This window comes from Plecotus auritus, assembly GCF_963455305.1.
Source record: "Plecotus auritus genome assembly, chromosome: 15".
NCBI classification, from domain to species: Eukaryota; Metazoa; Chordata; class Mammalia; order Chiroptera; family Vespertilionidae; genus Plecotus; species Plecotus auritus.
The window spans coordinates 15,972,485-15,997,853 of record NC_137781.1 but is presented as its reverse complement, the minus strand read 5'-3'; the positions used below and the strand labels follow the sequence as shown (position 1 = coordinate 15,997,853).

The 25,369-nt window shown below is 42.7% G+C and overlaps 1 long non-coding RNA gene across 1 annotated transcript; it reads right to left on the bottom strand.

Annotated features, from left to right (window-relative positions):
• Nucleotides 1-65: 65 nt before the first annotated feature.
• On the bottom strand, nt 66-25,369 carry LOC308239148. The gene is made up of 3 exons (XR_013959704.1): nt 25,073-25,369; nt 9,935-10,063; nt 66-5,957 (listed from the first exon to the last, which is right to left on the bottom strand). It is a non-coding gene; the product is annotated as an uncharacterized lncRNA (long non-coding RNA).

Here is a 25,369-nt window from a genome sequence, read left to right as displayed (position 1 = left end):
AAATGTACTTTTCTGATGTGTACTCTTTGGTGAGTTTGAACATATGGATCACGCTCTGAAACGTTCACAGGTGAAATAAGCTTCTCTGTTACACATATCCATGGTGAGGCAAAAGTAGGCTTACAGTTGTGAGTATGCAAAACACAGTTTATTCTCTGTTCTTAAATAACTACGTTATATATTTGAAATGATATTTTCATTGATTTTTAGAGAGGAAGGGAGGAGGAGAGAAACATCAACCTTCCGGCTCCTATAAGCCCACTACTGGATCCAGGAACGCATGTGCCCTGACCTGAAATTGAACCAGTGACATTTTAATGAATGGAATGACGCTCAATTAACTGAACCACACTGGATATGGTGGTGTTTATACTTGTATTATCATTTATTAATTATTTTCAATACCAACAACTGTAAATCTACTTTTGCCACACCCTGTATTTACCTCATGCCCTTTTATTTTAATATATTTTTATTGATTTCAGAAAGGAAGGGAGACGGAGAGAGAGATAGAAACATCAACCACGAGAGAGAATCATTGATTGGTTGCCTCCTGCATGCCCCCATTGGGGTTCGAGCCCGCAACCCTGGCATGTGCCCTTGCCTGAAATCAAACTTGGGACCTTTCAGTCCGCAGGCCAACTATCTGTCCACTGAGCCAAACAAGCTAAGGCCCTCCTCCCCTTTTATACTCTTTCTGCTTCCCAAGCCCTCCATGCTAGCATTGATATAACTTCTTTTGAAATAGATTAGTTCATATTTTTCATTATTTGTAGGCATTATAAGGTGTATAATCTTTAAGCAACACTGACATCCTTCATGCTACACCGTTATTTTGAGATTCACCACTGACATTTATGTAAATAGTTCATTTTTTGTTTCTAAGAAATATTGTATTATTTGGATTAGCCACTTATCCTTTGATCTGTCTATGGTTTTGTTTATTTTCACGTTTGGGGTTTTCTAAATAAAACTGCTGTCATTATTGTTCTGCTTTTTTGTTTTGTTTTGTTTTTGTATTTTTTAATTTCTTTATTGACTAAAGTATTACATATTTGTCCTCAACCCCCCATGACCTTCCCAAACCCCACCCACTCATGCCCCCACCCACCCTGTTGTCTGAGACCACTGGTTAGGCTTATATGCATGCATACAAGTCCTTTGGTTGATCTCTCCCCCTTACCTCTACCATCCCCTACCTTCCCTCTGAGGTTTGACAGTCTGATCGAAGCTTCCCTGTCTCCTGTTTTTGTTCATCAGTTTATACTGTTCATTATTTCCCATAGATGAGTGAGATCATGTGATATTTTTCTTTCATTGCCTGGCTTATTTCACTTAGCATAATGCTCTCCAGTTACATCCATGTTGTTGCAAATGGTAAGAATTCCTTCTTTTTTAGCGCAGCGTAGTATTCCATTGTGTAGATGTACCACAGTTTTCTAATCCACTCTCTGCTGATGGGCACTTAGGCTGTTTCCAAATCTTAGCTATGGTGAATGGTGCCGCTATGAACATAGGGGTGCATATATCCTTTCTGATTTGTGTTTCTAGCTTCTTGGGATATATTCCTAGAAGTGGGATCACTGGGTCAAATGCGAGTTCCATTTTTAGTTTTTTTGAGGAAGCTCCATATTGTTCTCCACAGTGGCTGTACTAATCTGCATTCCCACCAGCAGTGCATGAGGGTTCCTTTTTCTCCACATCCTCGCCAGCACTTGTCCTTTGTTGATGATAGCCATTCTGACAGGTGTGACATGGTACCGCAATGTCGTTTTGATTTGCATATCTCGGATAATTAGTGACTGTGAGCATGTTTTCATAGGTTTCTTGGCCTCCCTTCTGTATTTTTTCGAAAAGATTCTATTTAGGTCCGTTGCCCATTTTTTGATTGGGTTGTTTGTCTTCCTTTTGTTAAGCTGTATGAGTTCCCTGTAAAAGTTGGAGATTAAACCCTTCTTGGTAATATCATTGGCAAATATGTGGGCTTTCTTGTTGTTTTGCTGATGATTTCTTTTGCTAGGCAAAAGCTTTTTACTTTGATGTAGTCCAATTTGTCTATTTTCTCTTTATTGTCCATTGCCTAAGGAGTAGTATCAGTGAAGAAGTTCCTTCGGCATATGTCTGAGATTTTTCTGCCTGTGGATTCCTCTAGTATTTTTATGGTTTCCCGTCATATGTGTAAGTGCTTGATCCATTTTGAGTTTATTTTTGTGTATGTTGTAAGTTGGTGGTCTAGTTTCATTTTTTTTTGCATGTATCTGTCCAATTTTCCCAACACCATTTATCGAAGAGACTCTCTTGACTCCATTGTATGTTCATGCCTCCTTTGTTGAATATTAACTGGGCATAGTGGTTTGGGTCAATTTCTGGGTTCTCTATTCTATTCAGTTGGTCTATATGTCTGTTCTTGTGCCAGTACCAGGCAGTTTTGAGAACAGTGGCTTTGTAATACAGCTTGAAATATGGTATTGAGATCCCACCTACTTTGTTCTTCTTTATCAGGATTACTGCAGCTATTCGGGGTCTTTTTTCATTCCAGATGAATTTTTGAAAAGTTCTTTCTAGGTCTGTGAAATATGCAGTTGGTATTTTAATGGGGATTGCATTGAACCTATAGATTGATTTGGGTATTATGGATATTTTGATGATGTGGATTCTACCAGTCCATGAACACGGTATGTTCTTCCATATGTTTATGTCTTCCTCTATCTCTTTTTTCAGTGTCCTGTAGTTTTTTGCATATAGTTCTTTAACCTCCTTAGTTAAGTTTATTCCTAGGTATCTTAATTCTTTTGGTGCATTGGTAAATGGAATTGCTTTTTCAGTCTCTCTTTCTCTAAGTTCATTATTGGTGTATAGAAATGGCATAGATTTCTTGGCGTTAATTTTGTATCCTGCTACCTTGCCAAATTCATTTATTGAGTCTAATAATTTTATGATGGAGTCTTTAGGGTTTTCTATGTACAGTATCATGTCATCTGCGAATGACAGTTTTACATCTTCTTTTCCGATTTGGATGCCTTTTATTTCTTCTTCTTGTCTGATAACAATGGCTAGTATTTCCAGTACTATGTTGAACAGCAGTGGTGAGAGTGGGCATCCCTGTCTTGTTCCCGTTCTTAGGGGAAATGGTTTTAGTTTTTGCCAATTGAGTATGATGTTGGCTGTGGGTTTGTCATATATGGCTTTTATGATGTCGAAGTATGATCCTTCTATCCCCACCTTGCTGAGAGCTTTTATCAAAAATGGGTGTTGGATTTTGTCAAATGCATTTTCTGTTTCAATATATATGACTTTGTGATTTTTCTCCCTCTATTTGTTTATGTGATGTATCACGTTTATTGATTTGCGGGTATTGTACCATCCTTGCATCCCTGGGATAAAATCCTTCTTGGACATGGTGTATGATCTTACTGATGTACTGCTGGATCAGATTTGCTAGAATTTTGTTGAGGATTTTTGCATCTCTGTTCATGAGGGATATTGGCCTGTAATCCTCTTTCATTGTGTTGTCTTTATCTGGTTTTGGTATTAGGGTGATGCTGGCTTAATAGAATGAGCTTAGAAGTGTTCCTTCCTCTTGAATTTTTGGAATAGTCTGAGGGGGATAAGTTTTAGTTCTTCCTTGAATGTTTGGTATAACTCTCCTGTGAAGCCATCTGGCCCCGGGCTTTTGTTTGCTGGAAGCTTTTTGATGACTGCTTCTATTTCTTCCACAGTTATCGGCCTATTGAGCTGTTTAGATTCTTCCTGATTGAGTTTTGGAAGGTTGTATTTTTCTAGGAATATGTCCATTTCCTCCAGGTTGTCTAGTTTGTTGGAATAGTTGTTCATAGTATTTTTTAACAATCCTTTGTATTTCTTTTTTTAAAAATTTCTTTTAGTGATTTTTCTCTTATTTATTTTAATATATTTTATTGATTTTTTTACATAGAGGAAGGGAGAGGGATTGAGAGTTAGAAACATGAATGAGACAGACACATCGATCAGCTGCCTCCTGCACACCTCCTACTGGGGATGTGCCTGCAACCAAAGTATGTGCCCTTGACCGGAATTGAACCTGGGACCTTTCAGTCTGCAGGCTGACGCTCTATCCACTGAACCAAACCAGTTAGAGCAATCCCTTGTATTTCCGTGGGGTCTGTTGTTATTTCAACTCTATAATTTCTGATTTTGTTTATTTGGGTTCTCTCTCTTTGCTTCATGGTAATCCTGGCTAGAAGTTCATTAATCTTATTTATCCTTTCAAAGAACCAGCTCTTTGTTTCATTGATCTTTTGGTTTTTTTGTTTGTTTGTTTGTTTTTGGTCTCTGTGTCATTTATTTCTGCTCTAATCTTTATCTCCTTCCTTCTGCTCATTCTGGCTTTTCTTGTTGCTCTTTTTCTAATTCTTTGAGTTGTAGAGTTAGATGACTTATAACCATTTTTTCTTGTTGTTGTTTTTTTTGTTTTTTTATGTATGCCTGTAGAGCTATGAACTTCCCTCTCGGGACTGCTTTCATTGTGTCCCATAGCATGTGCATTTTTGTGTTTTTATGGTCATTAATCTCCAGGATGTGCTTGATTTCTTCTTTGATCTCATTCGTAGCCCAATCAATATTTAATAACATGTTATTCAGCTTCCAAGTGTTTTGAGTATTTTGGGTTGCTTTTATTTAAGTTTATTTCTTATATTATGCCATTGTGGTCTGAGAAGATGCTTGGTATGATTTCAATCTTCTTGAATTTGGGGAGACTTAAACTCCACAAGCAGTCAATTTACCTTAAAATAGTAGTGCATGTGAAGCATTGAATCCATGGCCTTGCACATGTAATAAACATTCAGTAACTCTTAACCCCATAGCTTCACAATGTGTAATGACTACAAACATGTAGACAATGTAGGAAATGTCAACTTGTTCACCTATGTATGTTTTCAAATTTTGTTTTTAAACAAATACGATGGGATTATGTATATTTTATCTTAATAATGTGATATTTTTTGTTAAAACTAAAAAATGTGACAACTGCAGTGGGTCTCTGGTTGAGCATAGTCTCATAAACAGAAAGGGTACCAGTTTGATTTCTGGTGAGGCACAAGTCAGGCTTTCTTGGTGGATTCCCAGTCGGTGGGAGGGGCCATCAGGAGGCACAAATTAGTGTTTCTCTCTTTTCCTTTCCCTTCTACTCTCTATACTAAAAATCAAATAAAAAACAATATATCCATTCAGATTTGTGGTCTTCAGGAATAACTGAATAATGTTTTCCACCTCAGTGAGCATTCTGAAATGCTCATAGAATCTGAAATAATATCTCCAAATAAGAGATCATTTGCACTTCCCAGTAACCTGGGACCAGCCACCAAATCCGAAAGTTACCATTTCCCAGTGCCCCTGGGGCACTCCAATACCAATGTTTGCAATGATCAGTCAGTGACTGGGATCCTAATGCCACCTGCTGGGCCAAAAAAACGTAAGTTACCCAAAGGGCAAGGGGCCCAATGATGGCTGTGTTTAGCCAATGAAAGCCCAGGACAGGTGTATTTACCTGCGGTGATTGGCTGGGTATTACTTTCAGCTTCTTTCTCAAGGTGGGCATTTTGAGCTCCTTGTTCTGTTAACATATTCATAGGCTCCAGTGCTGGATCACAAGAGGATGAAGCATCAGAGGCAGAGCCCCCTTGTGCAGTGGTTTGTCTGAAGCTTGTTGAGCAGCAACAGCCAGTATTGAGGCCTATGTGCCTCCCTGACTCTGTTTGCTTGCAGAGTTCTATTCTTCCTCATTCCATTTACCCTCCATCCTTCGGTGCCTGTCAGGTCCTGAAGCCCAGATCACAACATCCAGAACAGTGAGTCACTTGTGGGTGATAGATGGTGTGAGGGATGAAAGAGGGTGACAGGCTGCAATGCCACCCTATAAAGTTTCGGTTGGTGCGGCTGAGCTGAAAGAATTCAGGAATCCTCAGCTTGTTTTGTATCTAAAGGCAAAAAAGAAAACAAGGCGAAATATTGTGTGAGAAGTTTCAGTTTCATTCTCAGGAACCTAGGGCCATCGGTGGTGGAGAATAAATGAGGGACATTATCTGAAATAGGGTTCTTAACTTCCTAACTGCTCAGAGGAAGAAGAAACTAGAAGGGAGAGGATACCAGCAGGGGGCAGGAATGAGAAATCCTTTGAAAGATAGCAAACTAGGCAAGAGTGTGCCTTTAGGACTGAGGCCCTGATGTAATGTGGTCATCTCCAGGTCATCTGGCCCTGGGCCTAGGGAAAGGTACTGAGCGGCCAGAGCCCATAGATCCTGGCAGTGTTTGCAAGGCTCTCAACAGACCTTTGCTTTCCACAAATTCCTGCAAATGCAACATCGCTTAGGGGTACTGGTTTGTGGAGCTTATTTCAGGGCCTCACACTCTTGTGGCCTCTGAGATAGTGGAGTCCTGGGACTCTCTGCCACTCTTCCAGCCTTTGGGCCTGGGAAGCTTGAACAAACAGTAAGCCCAGATCCTAAATTCAGGTCTAGGGTTGTATGAAGTACTCCCTGATTTTGGCAATTAGAGGAATGAGATGTTGGAGGTCCTCCCAGGATGTGTAAACACATGGAGTAAAGACCAAACCTGTTCAGAGAATTGTAGGCATCCTCTTTTTAAAAATAGGGAGGTAGCCCTACCGGGTTGGCTCAGTGGATAGAGGGTCGGCCTGCGGACTGAATGGTCCCAGGTTCGATTCCGGTCAAGGGCATGTACCTTGGTTGCAGGCACATCCCCAGTAGGGATTGTGCAGGAGGCAGTTGATCAATGTTGCTCTCATCGATTTTTCTAACTCTATCTTTCTCCCTTCCTCTCGGTAACAAATCAAGAAAATATAAAAAAAAAGTTTTTAAAAATAAAATGAAATAAATAAAAAGAGGAACGTATTAAAAATGGGAGAAAATCAGATCTAGAGGAGCTCTGTGACAACTTTAGAGTCTGTTCTGCAGGTGATGGGAGTATGGCAAATTTGCTGAAGTGGTGACAAGTGATCTGAACCAGATCTCATTAGACTCCTGGTGGCTGGAGTATGATGAACAATATGCTTGTGAGGTAGGAGGCAGAAAGACTAGGAAGGAAGCAGCTGTGATAGATTGGTTGAGGATGATGGTATCTGGCTCATGATGGTGGCTGTGGAGATGGAAGTAGCAGTTGCATACTGGATCGGTGATTTAGGTGTGGACACTTGGATTTTCTAATGTTGGGCTTGAGAGAGACAGAGAGGTCATAGTCTCAATTGAAATTAAGGCTTCATTTAGCACCTGAATGTATGGAAACACCATCAACTCAGATGGAGAAATTCATAGTAGGAAGTGTTATGTTCATAGGAGATACAAAAACTTTTATTTTCTGGCCTGTTAGGGTATTTCAGAGAGCAGTTCAAGGGCGTCTAGAATTCTGATGAGAGTTCAATAGGAAGACTTCCTTAAATGTAGTGGAAAATGTATAGACCACATAGGAGTTGTAGATCACCTTTGTTTGTTTGTTTGTGTGTGTGGGGGTGTTTGTGTTTAGAATTGGATGCCAAAGAGTATTTCAAACAAGATGAGACTGTGGTTGGTGCTTATTTTCTTCTCTAAACACTTACCAGGTTTTGTTTTGTTTTTTATTTCCAACACTGTGCCTGGATTGTTGCAGTCAGTTTAGCGGAATTGCTTAGGGGCATGAGTGGTCATCTCTGAGTTCACTGGGCATGGGGTAGAGACCACAAGTGATGGGATTTAAGTGACGAAAGGCTTAGAATGGTGAAGAGACATCAAGTGCAGCACCAGTGGAGGTGGGCTCTGAATATCTGAGATCTGATGTGGTTCACATTAGGTGAGGTGGGAGGGAAAAAAACAATCAGGGATGGAGACCTTCAGAACAGGACACAACACTTCCTCTATGGTTGTGAACTATGAGATTATGGGTAGTACATCACCCAGTTTAAATTTTCTAGGCATTCTCTGGGTCATACCTGCTCAATAGTGAGTATGAGTCCAAGGAGATGAGTATGGGTGCTTAGGATATGGGAGTGCATGTGTGGGACAGGTGTGGTAGGAAAAAATGTCGTGCACTTGGAGAGGGTATGTGAATTTATGGCTGCAGGGCCCTGACATTAACATAATAATGAAAGAAGGGTGAGTCCATTTCTGGTGGGGACTGGATGGTATGACATGGGGAATTTTAGGGTAATTCCTGAAAAGAGAAGTTGTTGTAGTTCTGCATGCCAGATGAAGAGCTTACTATATATATATATACACACAGACACACACACACAGCCACACACATTCAACTGCTGTTTTTTGTTGAGGGCTGCCCCAGTGATCAATAGGAATGAGATAGCATACATCAGTGTCACCTGTGCTTGAAAACCTCCACTGACATGAGCAAGGGAGATGATAAGAGGGAAATACATTATAGAGGTGATAAATTAGAATTTTGAGAGAAGAAGCTAACTAGGCAACAACCTGTCCTTGTCACAGCATTTTCATATTACCAGTGAGATTGTTCCTCTTGGAATGAAGCTGAATGAGAGGAGTGTGGTTCAAAGAATTATGTGATGAAAAGTGATGTAGTGAAATGTAATGGCCTCAACAATCTCGCTTTGGAGTCAGAACGGTGAAGTGTGATGCCATGTTTTTTGGAGTCTTGGAGGGAAAATTCAGAGAAAACAAGCATATTACCTGACAAGACCAGTGCCAAATCACTCACACTCCCTTTATGTACAACAGCTCTCATAACCCTAAGGTCCTGACACCCACTGTTATTGAGAAGGGGCAGTGTGACTCACATTGAGGCCCAGAGCACAGGTATCTTCTATTTGCTCAACTCCCTTCATTGTTGTGGAAGACACAGCATCAGTAGGAATAGAAGGATAGATTGAATTTTATGGGACCGAGGCCTGGTATCTTCTCTGATGTGGGGAGTAGAGGGAGCAGATGGATGTGGTGAGTTAACAATATGACAGAATTGGAATATTATAAGAGAATCTGATCATGGCTGTACTGTCTCCATTTTGACAGGATATGCACTTTGAGGATGTGGTCATTGCTTTTTCTCAGGAGGAGAGGGTGCTCCTTGATGAGGCTCAGAGAAGTCTGTACTGCGATGTGATGCTGGAAGTGTTTGCACTTGTTGCAACTGTAGGTAAGAACTTCACATCTCAGTGTCATGATGTGATGTTCTCTCTTACTTTATTCTCCAGGCATAGCACTCTCTGTCTCACAGCCAGACCATAGGTTCTGCAAATATTCCTAACTGTCTTTTCAAATGTACTATGGCTGCCAGTGCTGAGCACTGTGGAAAGCCCTGAGCAATAGACTCCACAAACTTCTCTTACAACATTTGCCTCAGCAAGTGCAGGAAGTTTGTGGGAGTAAGGGGTCTTACAGACAGCTTAATTGATCCCACCTGCTGTTTCTTCCTGGGAGGGTGACTATATTCAGATCCATGGCTTCCATTTCTACCCCTTTCCTATAGCTAAATTCCTGGATGACTATCTGTGCCAGATTACGGTCTTTACTTGCATGAACCATGTACTATTCTTGTAAGACCCTCTGTTTCATACCAGGAACCAGCTCTTTTCCATCAGTGTTCAGATGGACATGCCACTCGCTACACCACATTTCTACCTTATCTTTTACCTACTTGACTCCTTCTGACATGTCATTTCACCTGTGAGTTCCTGGCTTTCAGCTATGTTTACCTTTATGGCATTTTTACATCATCTGCTCCTCTGCATTGCTGCCTCTGCTGTATTCTTTAACACTGACTTACATATGTGTTATGAATTACACATACATGCTCAAGTAGGTTTCACACATCAGCTACTTGTTTATTGAATTTTTCTTGAAATAAGAGGTAAGAAAAATTCTGCAGAGCTTGCTTATGTCACCTGCAGCAAGCCCTGCTGAACACTGTTAAGCTAAGGAAGGGCTGGAAGTCTTACCGCTCTTCCATGTGGTGCTTTCCATCTTTGTGTCATATTCCTGGTGTGGTCTTCCTTCCTTTAGGATCTGCAGAGGCCCAGAACTTCACAGAAGCCTCTTATTAATGCTTCCATCACATCTCTTCTTTTCTGAAAATTGCATGGAGCCCAGGTGTCATTACTGGCTACACACTTTTGTAATGGAAATTCCCCCTGTCCCCACAGTCCTCAATCATCTCCTCACCCTTTTTCTGTTTTCAGGTTGTTGGCATAAAAAGGATGAGGAGGAGGCCTGTTCTGATCAGAGTGTATCTGTACAAGGAGAGTCACATGTCAGGGCTTCTAACACAGCTCCAGCAATCCAGAAGTCACATTTCTGTAAGCGGTGTTTCACAGTGATAAAAGATATCTTGTACCTGACTGAGTTACAAGCAGAATACTTTGAGCACAAATGCTTCTTCAGTGACTCATGTGTGAGAGACTTCTGTTTCAGTGCAAACCCTCACCAGTAACAGAAGGATATCAGTGAAGACACCTCCTGGAAAGAAACTATGGACAGACCCTCATTTGTTACCAGGTGTAGCTTCTATTTATCAGAGGTACCTTCAAACAACAGGGAGGTTAGGGAAGATGTCCAAGCTCCCTCAGAGCTTCTCCAGGCGCCGGCCTCTCATAACACTGAGGAGCCACACAGTGGCTATGAGGTTTCACAAGAATATCTCAGTGGAACAAGTCATCACCAATGGGCTGAATGTGTAAAAGCTGCCAGCAAGAAACAGAAAGTTGTTGAATGTCATGGTGTCTGTTCTGGAGAACTGATTTATGATTGTGACAAATGTAGGAATGTTTTCAGAGGCATCTTTAACCTCATTCAACCTAAGAGAGTTCACAGTGGAGAAAAGCCATATGAGTGTACAGATTGTGGGAAGTCCTTCAGTGAGAGTTCTAAACTCATTCAACATCATAGAATTCTCACTGCGGAAAAGCCTTATAAGTGTAGTGAATGTGGGAAGTCCTTCAGATATAAGTATTATTTCAACAGACACCAGCGAGTTCACACTGCATAAAAGCCATATGAATGTACAGTTGAGAAGTCCTTGAGTGACAATTGTAAACTCATTCAACAACAGAGAATTCACACTGGAGAAAAGCCTTATAAGTGCAGTGAATGTGAGAAGTCCTTCAGAAGTAAGTCTAATGTTAATAAATATCAGTGAGTTCACACTGGTTAAAAGCCTTATTAGTGTACAGATTGTGGAAATCTTTTACCAAAAATTGTAGCCTCATAAGACACCAGAGACTTCACAGTGGAGACAGGCCTTAAATGTGTAGGTAATGTTTCCTTTTTCTTACCCAGAATAACAACACTGAAGGAGAATCTATGATACATTTTTATCTCAGTATGATCCCTTTTTATCAGGAAATACACTCTGCTAGATTCCTCAAGTTTCCGGTACAAGAGAGGCTTTAAGGAGCTGCCTACAATGGCTATCCTGCCCAGGTCTACTATGTGATTGATGTCACTGTGAAGGTTTATGGCTGCAGGGATTTCTCCTCTACCACCTGGCTCACATGAACAGTGTGAATCAGTTACAAACCTGCATGCTCTTTTGTGCTTAAATAAATTCTCAATACTCTGAACACACCCTAGGAAATTTGGCACAGTGGATAAAGTGTTGGTCTGCAGACAGAAGGGTCCTGGTTTTGATTCCACTCAAGGGCACATGCTGGGGTTGTAGGCTTGATCCCCAGTGGGGTGCATGCAGGAGGCAGCTGATCAATGATTGCCTCCCATCATTGATGTTACTATTTCTACCTCTCCCTCTCTGAAAAAAATAATAAAATTGTTTTTTATAAAGAAACAACTGGCGAAATTTAAATAAAGTTACAGATTTGTAAATAAGTAAATACATAAATACTCTGAACTCTTGTCAGTGTCTTCATTCCTTCCTCTCTGACTAGGAAATGGGCCTGACTCAGGGTTTGTCCAGAATACCCATCAACAGCAAAGAAGTAGTCCCTCTTAATGTGGTTCTCACATTATGCTGTGATGATTGGCTTATGTTCTAGTTCACCAATCTGAACCCCACTGGCTGTGGTTTATGATATTTCAGTAAAGGTGTTTTTTCTGTTGTACCTTTAATTGTGTTGGTTCTATTCCCTGCCTGTCATGATTTGAAAGCACTATTGTGATCTGTCAGCATGTAAATGTGAACAGATATTGTGGGGACGTCAAACCTTCAGTGCTTTGGAAGGGAGAGAATGATGGCAGAAAATCACTCTTTGTCCACAACCTGCTTATTTTGCATTGCTGCCCAAGGCCTTGTAAGAAAGACTGCATGAGTTTGTAGTTTTAATTTACACCCCAGTACCTTGGTTATTGGTGAGGACAGTGGTCACCCAGAAAAGGAGGATTTTGCTGTCCTTCTGTTCACAATAGGAATTATGTTCTGTTCACAGTATGTGTTACATATGTATCAGCAATGTTTAGGGGAACTCCTCCCCATGGACTGCAAAGGAGACATGTGTCATGAAGTACAAAATTTCATAGTCTTGTGACACTTGTTTTAAGACTCTGAGGTTAAACTACTATTGAGACAGAAACACTATATTCATAGCGATGGGAAAAACTGCAGTAAATTAGATTGAAAATGTCTGCTTTGAATGTAAATCCAAAAATATTCCTGGGCCTATGGGTTGTGTCCTTTGTTTACAGACATTCTCAGCACCTCCAAAACTTTTCCTGTAGCTGAAGTCATTGGCAGAGAAAATAATTTAATTGTTTTGAGGATTCCCCTGGTTTCTATAAGGTGTTCCCCGCAAGGTCATTTCTCAATATGTAAGAGCTCAATGCTGGAGGAAGGATAATCCGGTAATCAGTCCTAGGATGTGTCTTTTGTAAACGGTAACCATTCCTGTTGATTCCATGGCAGTAGTCTTCCCTGCTTGCCACTATTTGTTGCCATTGAGGCAAAGCTGTTCCTCTCAGGAAAGGAGCACCGACATGCAAGACAGCGCACTTTTCTAATGTGTGTTATTTTGTCAGCCTTGACCTAGAGATAAAGCTGTGAAACCACCACAGGTGAAATCGTATCTGTCACTGTATACAAGGAGTGGCAAAAGTAGACTTTCAGTTGTGACTACACATACCGCACTGCTTATGCTTTTAAAAAATATTATTAAAAATTCCTTTATTATATTTAATTATTTATTTATTGGAAAAGAAGAGGGAAAGGGGGGGGAGAGAGAGAGAGAGAGATACATACATGAGCTCCTTCCTGCACTACAGTTACTGGTGACCCAGGAGGAACTGTGTACTGACCTGGAATTGAACCAGGATATTTCAGTGCACTGGATGACACCCATCCAGCTGAGGTAACCGGTGAAAGCAGAGTTTATTCTGATATTTTTACGTATTAATTACTTTTCATACCAACCACTGTACTCCTACATTTCCTACACTCTGCATTTTCCACCTGGCCTTTTATAATCTCTCTTTCTGACTTTCCCAGTCTTCCATGCAATCATTCATTTTTCATCCTTTACATTAGATTAGTTCATATATTTCATAATTTTATAGGCACTATAAGGTGTGTACTTTTTAACAAATACTGATTTCCTTTATGCTACAGATATTTTGAGATCCAATATAAATGCTTACGTGAATATCGAATTTGTTTTATTGCTGAGTAGTATTGTATTCTATGGATAACAACTTTATCTATTGATCTTCTATAAAATTGCTTATTTCCAGGTTTCGGGTATTATAAATAAATCTGTACCCAGGCCGGGCACCACACCTGCTCATCCCTGCCCCGCTGCGCCTGCATCTGCAGCTGCAAGGTAGAATGCTGCTGTGGAGGCGGGAGACGCTGGCACTGCTGCAGCTGGGCTCGCCAGCTGTGAGCCCAGCATCTAGAGCTCCTCAGTCAGTCAGCTGAGTAATGATCCTGCTGTGTTCACGCACTGACCACCAGGGGGCAGCTCCTGTGTTGAGCATCTCCCCACTGGTGGTCAGTGCACATCATAGCAAAGGGTCAAAAGGTCATTCAGTTGTTTGATCCCTTAGGAATATATATATATTAGTGGCCTGGTGCACAAAAATTGTGCCCATTAAAAGGGGATTAATTAGAGGAAATATTTTAATATTACTATTTGCCTTTCCTCTGTAATAGATGTGTCAGATATGAAAAAAATTAGTAAAATGTATATGAAAATCTTCCTCCTGTCAAAGTCTGGGGCGCACCATGGGACCCAGAGTCAAGTTCCCGCCCACCCACGTGCACCTCAAAATCCCATGAGACCCAGACAGGGCCACCCCCACCCCCTTTGGGCTAGATCCAGACCTGGCCGGTCCCAACCTTGTCAAGCCCTGCCATGCAGGGGGCACAGCCTCAGGTCCCCTGGCCTGGCACCAGGGCGGGGGGTATGTCCTGAGGTCCCCTGTCAAGCCGCGCCAGGTGGGAGGAATGGCCTCAGATCCCCTGGCCCAGTGCAATGGCAGGGGGTTGCAGCCTGAGGTCCCCCGTGAAGCCCCATTGGGCAGGGCGTGTGGTCTGAGGTCCCCCGTCAAGCCCTGCTGGATGGGGGACATAGCCTAAGGTCCCCCATCCTGGCACCAAGGCGGGGGTGCAGCCTGAAGTCCCCTGGCCTGGTGCCGGGGTAGGGGCATGGCCTCAGGTCCCTTGGAAAGCCCTACTGGATTGGGGGCACAGCCTGAGGTCCCCAGTCAAGCCCCATGGGGGTAGTTGGGGCACAGCCTCAGGTCCCTGCTGATTGCTCATTAAGGCTCATTACGGGAACTTGGCCTCTGCTGTGGGTGCAGCCATATTTGTTACAGAAACCCCCACCTCCGCTGTGGGCGCCACCATCTTTGTGGCAGAGTCAATTTGCATATTCCCTCTTTATTATATTGGACAGGTAGTCTGCTGTAGGGGCCCTGTGCAGAGTACGCTGGAGGTTCAAGGCCAAGTTGCCATGCCCATGCATACAGGAAAGGACACAGCAGCATTACAATGGTAAGTCCTCTTATGCCCTATGTATGTGCGGGCACAATCACTCAGCATTAGCACTGTACAGAGCTCCCTTATCTGACCTGTTTGTGTTAATTCAGCTCAAGCACCACTCATTGGCATGAGGCTTCTTCTGTTTGAGTGTGTGAATAAGGTGCCACTGAGCAGCCAGATTTGGGCTGCTGTGTTTGTACTAAACCATCAACCACCTGTCGTTACCCATGGGCTCTTCCTGTCTCCTGCACCCAGATGGCTCAAGCCCCTGACGGAGGAACTTGCCACAAACACCTGCTTTTCTCTTCATAGTGTGATATTTTCATATGGAAAACAAGAAATAAACCTCCGGGAGTGGTTCAATTGGATGAACATGCTCCCATGCACAGAAAGGTTTCCAGTTCCAATCCCAGTGAGGGCACATGGTAGGGGGCATGCCAGCTCGGTCCTCTGTGTGGGTCCTTGCAGAAGCCAGCCAATCAGTGTTTCTCTCTCTGTCTCTCTCTTTAAAAATAAATTTAAATAGTATGTATATAAATCTGTTAATATTTGTGATCTTCAGGAATAATTGAAACAATAATTTTCACCTCAAGGAGCATTCTGAGCATCACAGAACCTGAAATAATATCTTAAAACAAAAGATCAATTGAAGACAACACATCCAAATTATGAGACTTGTCATTTTCCAGCGCGACTGGGTGCCCCGACTCCCATATTTGCAATGATCAGTCAGTGATTGGGATCCTAATGCCACCTGTTGGTTCTGAAAATGTAAGTTACCGAAAGGGCGGTGCATTGTTAACATTCTCCGCTATTCCTGTTTAGGTCCAAACTTCAGTAATGCATTAAGTGCAGTCTACATTGGTAATCTTTGTTAATATCCCTGCTGTAAATACTCTCATCATTGTGAGGTTCAAACTGGCAACATGATGGAACTAAACATGGACATGATAAGATATTTCAGTAACACCATTACATTTTATTTCCAATATGCTGATACAGCAATACCAAATATGCTCAAGAACTTTCATAATAAAAGAGCAAAATTATTGGGAAACATCAAGTTTAAACATTTTTAAAATTTGATTTAAGTAGAATTAATTTAAAATGCACATTAAAGAAGAAAAAAAAAAAGAAACATGCTCTTTTGGAATCTCTGCAAGCCTGAATCGCTGAAACCAAGTTCCTGAGGCCCTTATCAGTGCTTCACTTTTGGCATAAAAAATAACTGATGCAAAAATACAGTCTGCCTATGGAACAGCTTACCTGAAATATATCCATGTGAAAACGATACTTATGGAACCCATGAACACTATTCCAGCCTTTCACCACTATCTGTCATCATGATGGTTTTTTTGTTATTGTTTTTGTATCTATCTATTCTCAGGTACATTATTGGATTATTTCACTTAAAATTTCACATCTGTTTGACCATGCAGTGGGTCAGAACATCATCTTAATAATGCCAAGGTTGCAAGTTCCATCCCTGGTCAAGGTGATTAAAAGAACCAAACAAAAACGTATAAAAATAAAGGAACAATAATGGATCTCTCTCGCTCTCTCTCTCTCCATAGATATATAGATTCCTATTTTTCTCCCTCTTCAAAATATATATATATGTTTTAATCACCCAAATAGTCCACACACTTGTGAACACCAGCACAGCCCAGGGCGCCATGGTGACCAGCAGCCATGGTTCTCATGAGGGCAGAGCAGGCAATGACCCAGAGAACAGTATGGAAGCTACCACTGCTGTCAGTGTAGCAGGTGGGGAACCAGGGCTGAGCTGCACAATCACCCCCAGGGGATGATGGCATCAGTGTGATCTCTGTGACTAAAAGCACCAGGAGAATTATCCTCCAGGACATGCCCTTCTGGTCTCTGCGCCTTCCAGTTGGATGTGGAAAATGACCTATTTCAGATTCAGGGAGATGAAGTGTCCCGATTCCTCTCCGGTTTCAAGGCTGTGAGCAGGACAGGGCCCAGGGAAGCTGCCAGAAAGAATTGGTGCTGGGCCATGTGTGTGGCTCTGAGGCCCTCTCTAGTCACAGTGCAGGCTGGTGGATGCTCTGTTCTTTGGGGCCTTGGTTAGTGGGAAATGGAGCAGACTCTGCTGCAGAAATTCCTGGGGGGTCATAACCTGGCAATCAGCATGTGCTCCAAGAAAAGCTGTGAGCCAGGCAGGGCCAACCTAGTCCACTGTAATGAAGTGCTCCAGCCATTGCCCTGCCCAGGGAGGGAGAGGACCTGTCTCTGCAGAGGCTGATTCCCTATCTGCCCAGCAGGAGGGGTTGCAGGCTGCTGAGCCAGGTGGTCCTGTGCTGGGTTACAAGTGTCTTAAAGTTTAGCCACTAAAGGAGGTTCTAGATATTTCTCAATCCAGAGAGAGAATGTGTCCCTGATCTTTTCTTTATGGGTAAACATCCACCGTGCTGCACTGAGACTGTTCTACTGCCTGCACAGCCCACCCCTCTACACTCTTTGTTGGCTGTGCCTGGGATGTTTCCACTAAAGATGAGACATGCTCCTCAAGTGAGTTGATGGAACCTGAACTCTGGGCATAGTGTGCTGCTGGGTGTGTGGGTGAAGGAGCAGAGAGGTTGGGGTCTGGGATAGGGCTGGAGAGAGGCAGGGTCCTTGAGTGGGTGGGCAGAGGGAAGGCTCTAGGGATGAGAATTGGAATCAGACTGGATGTAGAGGCAGCAGCCAAGGGCGGGTACATCTGAGACTTGTAAGGACACTGTTGAGCCCAACTGTTCCAGACTACAGAGTTATAGAGTCCCCTTCCCTTAGGAGCTGGTGTCCTAGTGGAGGACAGCCCACAGACAATGAACAGGACAGCTGTGACAGGTGACAGGAGCTCAGGCATAAGGTAAAGCCAGTGGTGGTCAGTGTGGGCCACCCTGAGTAAATCTGAGAAGGCATGGTAGAGTCCAGTTGGAAAGCCTGCTAGCAGATTCCACCCCCTTTCCCCCCGTTTGGGAGGTGAAGGGAGGTCACTGTGGCTGCCTTGGACAACTAAAACTAGAAAGGGGGTCCTGGCTGGCATGTGGGCGCTGTGGCAAGACTTGACCTTCTCCTCAGGAGGCCTCACAGTTTGCCTCCAGCCCCAGGCTGCCGTCAGAAGGGCTGATGGGCAGCCCCTTCAGAAAAATCATTGCCAGAGGGAAATTTACAGTCCTGAATCACATGAAGAATCCACGGGCTTAAAAATGTTTGCTTATTTATGAGTAAAAGTGCATCTGTAAGGTGCTTTAGTTTACTCACCACAAGGATAGTTCTCCAGAGGAAAATGACAAACACAAAAATGTACAAGGAGACAGTGATGATGGTAAGCTTCCACTGAATTTCAAAAAATCCGCTGGAGGACACAGTAATGGGGCAGGATATGCAATAGATGAAATACTATGTGAGATCCTGAGGAGCCTTAGACATTTACAATACATCTGTCTCAGGAAATCATCTTTCGAATCCCAACACCAGCCTCCATGTGGTCTCCACAGGATTCTCTGCTTTGAGAAAGACTGCAAGTTGGCTGCCTCCTGCCTCCTGTGTCACTGGCAGTATTTATAGACATTAAAACATGGGTTTCACTAGGGAAAGCACAGTTTCTAGTTCACCATGGGCTCTGCTCACTCCAGTGTCTAAAGTTATGTTGGAAACCCTCAGAAACAGCTTCTTCCGTGGGAAAGTTAATTTTAATCCCCAAAGACTACCTAAGATAAAAATATAAAGAGATGACTTTAATCAGAAACCATCACATTTTAGAGCTAAAATAAAAACAAGATGGGGATCATGACTATGTCACTAATAATGTGGCGTTTTTCTGAAATCCGTGATATCGATTCTTGTAGCCTCTTATATGAAAGGGGACAGACTTCCACTGAGTTCAGATGATTCTGATAACTCTTCTAGAGAGATAGCGTTAGATTTAACCATATATACTTGAAACATCAACACCTTAGTTGTTTAATTCTCTCTTAGGGATTTGTTTATTAATTTTAGAGAGAGAGAGGAAGGGAGGGAAGGAGAGAGGGTGACAAAGAAGCATTGATATGAAAGGAAACATGGGTCAATTGCCTCCTCTATGCTTTCCAAACAAGGATCAAATTTGCAACCCAGTTAGGCGCCCTTTCCAGGAATCAAAGACACCATCCTTTAGTGGGGGTGCTTTACGGGAGGATGCTCTAATCCACTCAGCCACCTGAGCAAGGCAGCACCTGAATTCTTAATGTTTCTTTAAGAGAGCAAATTAGGCCCTAGCTGGCTTAGCTCAGTGAAAAGAGAGTGGGCCTGTAGACTGAAGGGTCCCAGGTTTGATTCTGGTCAGTGCACATGCCCAAGTTAGGGCTCTTACCCCAGCAGGGGGCGTGCAGGAGGCAGTGGATCAATGATTCTCTCTCTTCATTGATGTTTCTTTCTCTCACCTCTCCCTTTCTCTCTTGAAGTCAATATATATATATATATTAGAGTAAACTAGTATGACAACACTTGTGGGGTCTCAAACTTTATGTGCTTCAGAAGGCACGTAAGAATGACAGAAAATCACTCTTTGTCCCATATTGGCTTATTTTGCATTGCTGACCAAGGCCTTGAAAGAAAGTCTGCATGACTTTGTGGTTCTAGTTTGCAGCCTGGTGCCTCTGTCATTGTTGAGTTCAATGGTCACCCAGGACAGGAGTCCTTTGTTGTGCCTGTGTGAACAATATGAATTATATTCTCTGTTCTCAGTAAGTATTACATAATTCTCAGCAATGTTTAGGAGAATTCTTCCCCACACACTGTAAAGCAGCCATGTGCCATGATGTATGAAATGTCATAGGCTGGTGTCACTTGTTAAGGCTCTGAGGTTTAAATGGAACCAGCATTAGAACAGAAACACTGTATTCATAGTGAGTGGGAAAGACCAGTAAATTGGATGAAAAGTGCCTCTTCTGAATGGAAACACAAACCATCAACGGTCGGTGCCTTCTGTGATGTTTGCTTACAACATTCTCAGGGCCTCCATAACTGTATTATGTGGCTGAAGACATTGGCAGAAAAAATAAACACATTTTTTTTTTTGAGTCCCCTGGCCCATCCAGGGTGTTCACCTCAAGGTTTCTGCTACTGGCAAGACCTCAGAGCTAGAGGAAGGATAATCCTATCATCAGTCCCAGGTTGTATTTTTTGTAACCTGTCAGCATTCCTGGGGATTCTGATGGCAATAGTTTTCACTGTTGGGCAATATTTTCTGCCCCTGACATTAGACTGGTCCTGCCAGGAGATTAGGAGAGAGATGGTAGAACCCATGTAAGGTTGCTCTTTTAATTTCCTAACAAGACAGAGATAGCCAGGCCTTTATTTGGAAGTACTTCTTAAGGCTCTATTAAGTATATTTGTGACTGACATGCAACAAAATGCACTTTTTCTAATGTGTAATACGTGGTGAGCTTGGACATATGAATAAAGCTCTAAAAACATGACATGTGAAATAAACGTATCTCATACATATACAAGTTAGGTCAAAAGTAGGCTTACAGATGTGAGTATGCAAACCACAGAGTTTATTCTCTTTTTTAAATTAGTCTTTTAGATATTTAAAATATTTCTATTGACCTTTTAGAAAGAGAGGAAGGAAGCATGAGAGAAAGAAATGGCGATAAAAAAAAAGAAGAAGCATTGAACTGCTACCTCCTGTCTGCCACCTGCAGGGCATCCAGGTGGGCATGTGCCCTGACCTGGACTGGAACCAGTGACCTTTCAGGGCACAGGATGGTGCCCAAACAATTGAAGTACAATGACCAGAGAAGAGTTTATTCTTGTATCATTATTTATTAACTATTGTATTAATTTCCTTATCAACACTCTACACACCCTATATTTACCTCCTGCCCTTTTATAATCTCTCTTTCTGCCTTCCCCAGCTCTAAATGCAATCATTGATTTTCCTTCCTTTACAAGATCAGTCCATATTTTTCATAATGTTATAAATACTATAATGTGTGTATTCTTTAACAAGTATGGGACTCTTTCATGCTACACAGTTAATTTGAGGTTCAACACTAATGCTTATGTGAAAAGTTAATTATTTTTTATTGCTGAGTAGTATTGTGTTCTGTGAATAACCACTTTATCTATTGATCTGTCTAAGGTTTTTTGTTGTTGTTGTTGTTATTTCCAGGTTTGGTGTATGATAAATAAGTTTTCTGGGAATATTCGGTTCAATTCTTTGTACAAATGTATGTTTTCCTTATCTAACTGTTGCAGGGTAGGTGAGTGTTTTACTTTTGAAGGCATTCAGAACCCTGATCTAAAGTGGTCCTTTCTTTCCTTCCCAGCCACCTACAATAATGAAAATTCTAGTTTTTCATTATCCCTGTGAGCACATGCAATGTTTAATATTTTTAAATTGTAGGCCTTAAATTCACTAGTGTAAACATGTTTTGTTTTAATTCCATTTCCCTAAGAAATTTTTATGCTGAGCATTTCTTTATGCATTTATTTACACTGTCTTTATCTACTTTGCTGAAAAGTCTGGTCAGAAACTTTTGCCAATTTTAAAAATGCTTATGATTTAATCAATAGGAAGTCATTTCACCACCTAAAACATCTGTTTTCACCTCACTCATTCCTCAAGGACTCAACTTCTCTCTTTGCCATTTGGAACTATATGTTTTGAATACTGGGAGGAAAATTATTTTTTAAAATTGTATCCTATGTACAATTTAAAGCCCATTTGCATGACACACTTATAAGATTAACTTACGTTGCTAACATTTTCCACCATTCAGTTTAAGTTGAAGCATTCCATAGTGTATTATGTGAAGTCAAGGTTTGTAGTATTTGTCAATTTTTCTGGTTGTAAATACTCTCAACATCGTCACTTTCAAATTTCCAAAGTGATAGCACTGAATATGGGCTGATGAGATATTTCAGTAGCAAATCATTATATTTTATTTCCAACTTATTAATACAGTAGATACAAACATGCTCAAGAACTTTCATAATAAAATAGTAAAATAATTGGGAAGTGTCAAGTTGTAATCATTTTTTAAACTTTGATGTAAGTATAATTGATTTAGAACATACATTCAAAAATACACTGAGTGGCCATAATATTATGATGTCTGAACGCATAATAATCTGGCCACTCAGTGTGTGTGTGTGTGTGTGTGTGTGTGTGTGTGTGTGTGTGTGTGTTAGAGGCCTGGTGCATGAATTTGTGCATGGGTGGGGTCCAGCCAGCCTGGCCAGGGGGAGGGTACATGGGCTGTTGGCCGGCCTGCCTGCTGGTCAAACTCCTGTTCGAGGGGACAATTTGCTTATTAGCCTTTTATTATATAGGCTATACACTGAGTGGCTAGATTATTATGCATTCAGAGATCATAATAATCTGGCCACTCAGTGTGTATTTTTATTGATTTCAGAGAGAAAGGGAGGAGTGAGGGATAGAAACATCAATGATGAGAGAGAATCACTGATAGGCTGCCTCCTGCATGCCTCACAATGGGGATCCAGCCCACCACCTGAGCATGTACAGCCCATGATCAGATTCACTCCTAAGACTATAAGTCTGTCATACTCCCCACCCTCCACACCCATCTGCTCTTTCCACTCTTCACATCCGAGAACATACCACGCCTTCATCCCATGAAGCCAATGTCTTATATTCCTGCTGATATTTTTGTTCCCACAAAAATTAAGGCAGTTGAGAAGATAGAAGATACCTGAGGTCTGGAACCCCATGTATGTCACACTGCCTCTTATCAATAGATTGGGTGTCAAAAACATAGGTTAGAGAGGGATGTTGGCCATAAAGAGAGTATGAGTGATTTGATACTGGTAGTCTCAGGAAATAGCCTTGGGGTCCCTCTGATTGTTCCATTAAGACACCAAAAACATGGCATCACACTTCATCAGCTTGACCTTATTCCCAAGGTGTTGAAGCCATCACTTTTCATAATCTGCTGCACATAGTTCTTTGAAAACACTTCTCTAACACAGCTTCATTCCCAGTGGCACAACTTCAAAGGTAATGCAAATTTGTCATGGTGTGGGGAAATTTTTTCCTAGTCACCCTCTTTTCCAAAAATATAGGTCACCACCTCCATAATATATTTACTCTTACCCTTCTTCCATACCCATGCATTTGGAAATTTACAATCCTGGGTAACACTGATGAATGCTATCTCATTCCCATCAACCAGTGTGTCACTCCCAACAACAAAAGGCAGGTGGTTAGTTAAATGGCACCTGAGCTCTTTACCTAGAGTGTAGCACCCAAACCCCTCTCTTTACAGGCAATTACCCTAAAATTCACCTTATTGTTACATCCAGGCACCACCAGAAATAGGCTCTTCCTTCATTCTCTCTTATGTCAGGGTGCTGTGGCCATGAATTCACATTCCCTCTCCAAGTGCACATCACTCTTTCCACCACACCTCTCTCACACCTGCACTTCCACAGCCCCGGCCCCATACTCATCTCCTGGCCTTTTACTTATTACTCAGCATGTGTGGTCCAGAGGATGGTTGCCAAATGGAATCAGGATCAAGCACTGCTCAGACTCTGATAGTCCAAACCCATAGAGGCAGCCTTGAGTCCTGCTATGTAGGCCTCTCTCCATGGCTGTTTTTTTTCCTTCAACCTCAACTATTAACAACAATAATCAGATCCCAGATATCCATAGGCCACCTCCTGTGATACTGCACTTGATGTCCCTTCACCAGTCACAGCCAACGTCCCTCACTTAACCTTCACTCAAGTCGCAGCCCCGATGGCCCTCTGCACCATGCCCAGTGAGTCTAAGGAGGAAAACTCAAGCCTCTAAGCTAATCCACAAGACTGACTGCAAATTCTCACAGCCAGGCCACACCAAGTATCACAAAAAAATCCTGATGAGAGTTTAGAAAAGGTGATATTTACCAGCCCTAGCTCATCTTGTTTGAATTACTCTTTGGCCTCCAATTAATCTCAAGTCCACTCATCTTTTAAAGGCCTTTGCCACTGCAAAACCATTATCTCTTTCCCACACTCTACATGACAACGTCTGTCCCTAAGCTGTGTTGTGACACCCACCTCCAACCAACAGTGGCCCCAGCAAGAAAGCCAGTCCTCAGGCTCACACTGTCCCTTCTGAGCTACCACTACCATTAACAACCTGACCATGATTCCCTGTATGTAAGTGATCTACAGTCCTGGCTGATGTGTCTCAGTTGGTTGAGCATAGACTCATGCACTGGTCAGGTCACATGCCTGGGTTGTGGGCTGGATCCACAGCAGGGTTTGTTCACCTGGTAACCAATCTTTGTTTCTTGCTCATCCCTGTTGCTCTGCCTCTTCCCCTCTCCCTTCCTTTCTATATCTAAAATCAATAAAAATATAGATGTATTTTAAAAAACAGACCTGCAGGTTCCTGACTCAGCTCACTCCTCACTCCAAGCCTTGGCACATTCTGGACCCTATGTCTGGAGGACCTCGCACTCATCACACTGGTGGCCAAAAAAAAGGTCCATATCCTGAAGCCCTACTCCTGGCCTTAGGATCTGGGCTTAGTGTCTGTTCAAAGTGCCCAGGTCCAAGGGATACGAGCAACTGACAGTCCCAGGACTCTACTATCTCAGAGGCCACCAGTGTGTGAGGCCCTGAAATAAGCTCCACAAACCCGTACACCTAACGATTCTGCATTTGCAGGAATTTGTGGAAAGAAAAGGGTCTGTTGGGAGCCTGGCAGCCACCAGGCTCTATGGCTCAGGCTGCTCAGTGCCCTTGCCCAGCCCCGAGGCCAGGTGCCCTCCAGATCCTGTATGATCTCAGGGCTCAGTCCTCAGTGCTCACTCTTGCCAGTTCCCTTATCATTTACAGGACTTCCCCTTCCTGTCCACAGCTGCTGTCCTCTGTCTTCTAGTCTGTTCTTCCTCTGAGCAATGGTAGGAAAAGTTAGACCATTACCCCAGAGAATGTCCCTCTTTCTTTCACAACCCACTGTCCTGAGAGTGAAAGTAAAACTCCTCACACAAAACCACACCTCATCGTCGTTGCCTTTAGACCCAAACAGGCCCGGGTTTCCGAATCCTCCCAGCTCAGTCGCACCATCACGTCCTCACAAGGTGGCACTGCAGCCTTCCACCCTCTTCCCCCATCACCCATGTGTCACCCACGAGGGACTCACCATTCTGAACGCGGGGACCTGGGCGGCAGGACCTGAGAGGCGCGGGTCCCCCAGGCTGGAGGGTGAAGTGGGGTCAGGCTGTGGGAACGCTGTGAGCAGAGAGGAGTCCGGGAGGCACGGAGACCCGATCTCGGTCTGTTGGGGCTCAAGGAGCCTCAGACACACCCCGCACCGCAGGCAGCTGCCCCCCAGGCCTCCTCCTGCTCCCGACCAGCGCCCTGAAGCCTGTGACTCTGTGAACAAAAACCCAAAATGTTAAAATGACCTCCGCGTGGAGGAAGCAGGAAATCCCGCCCT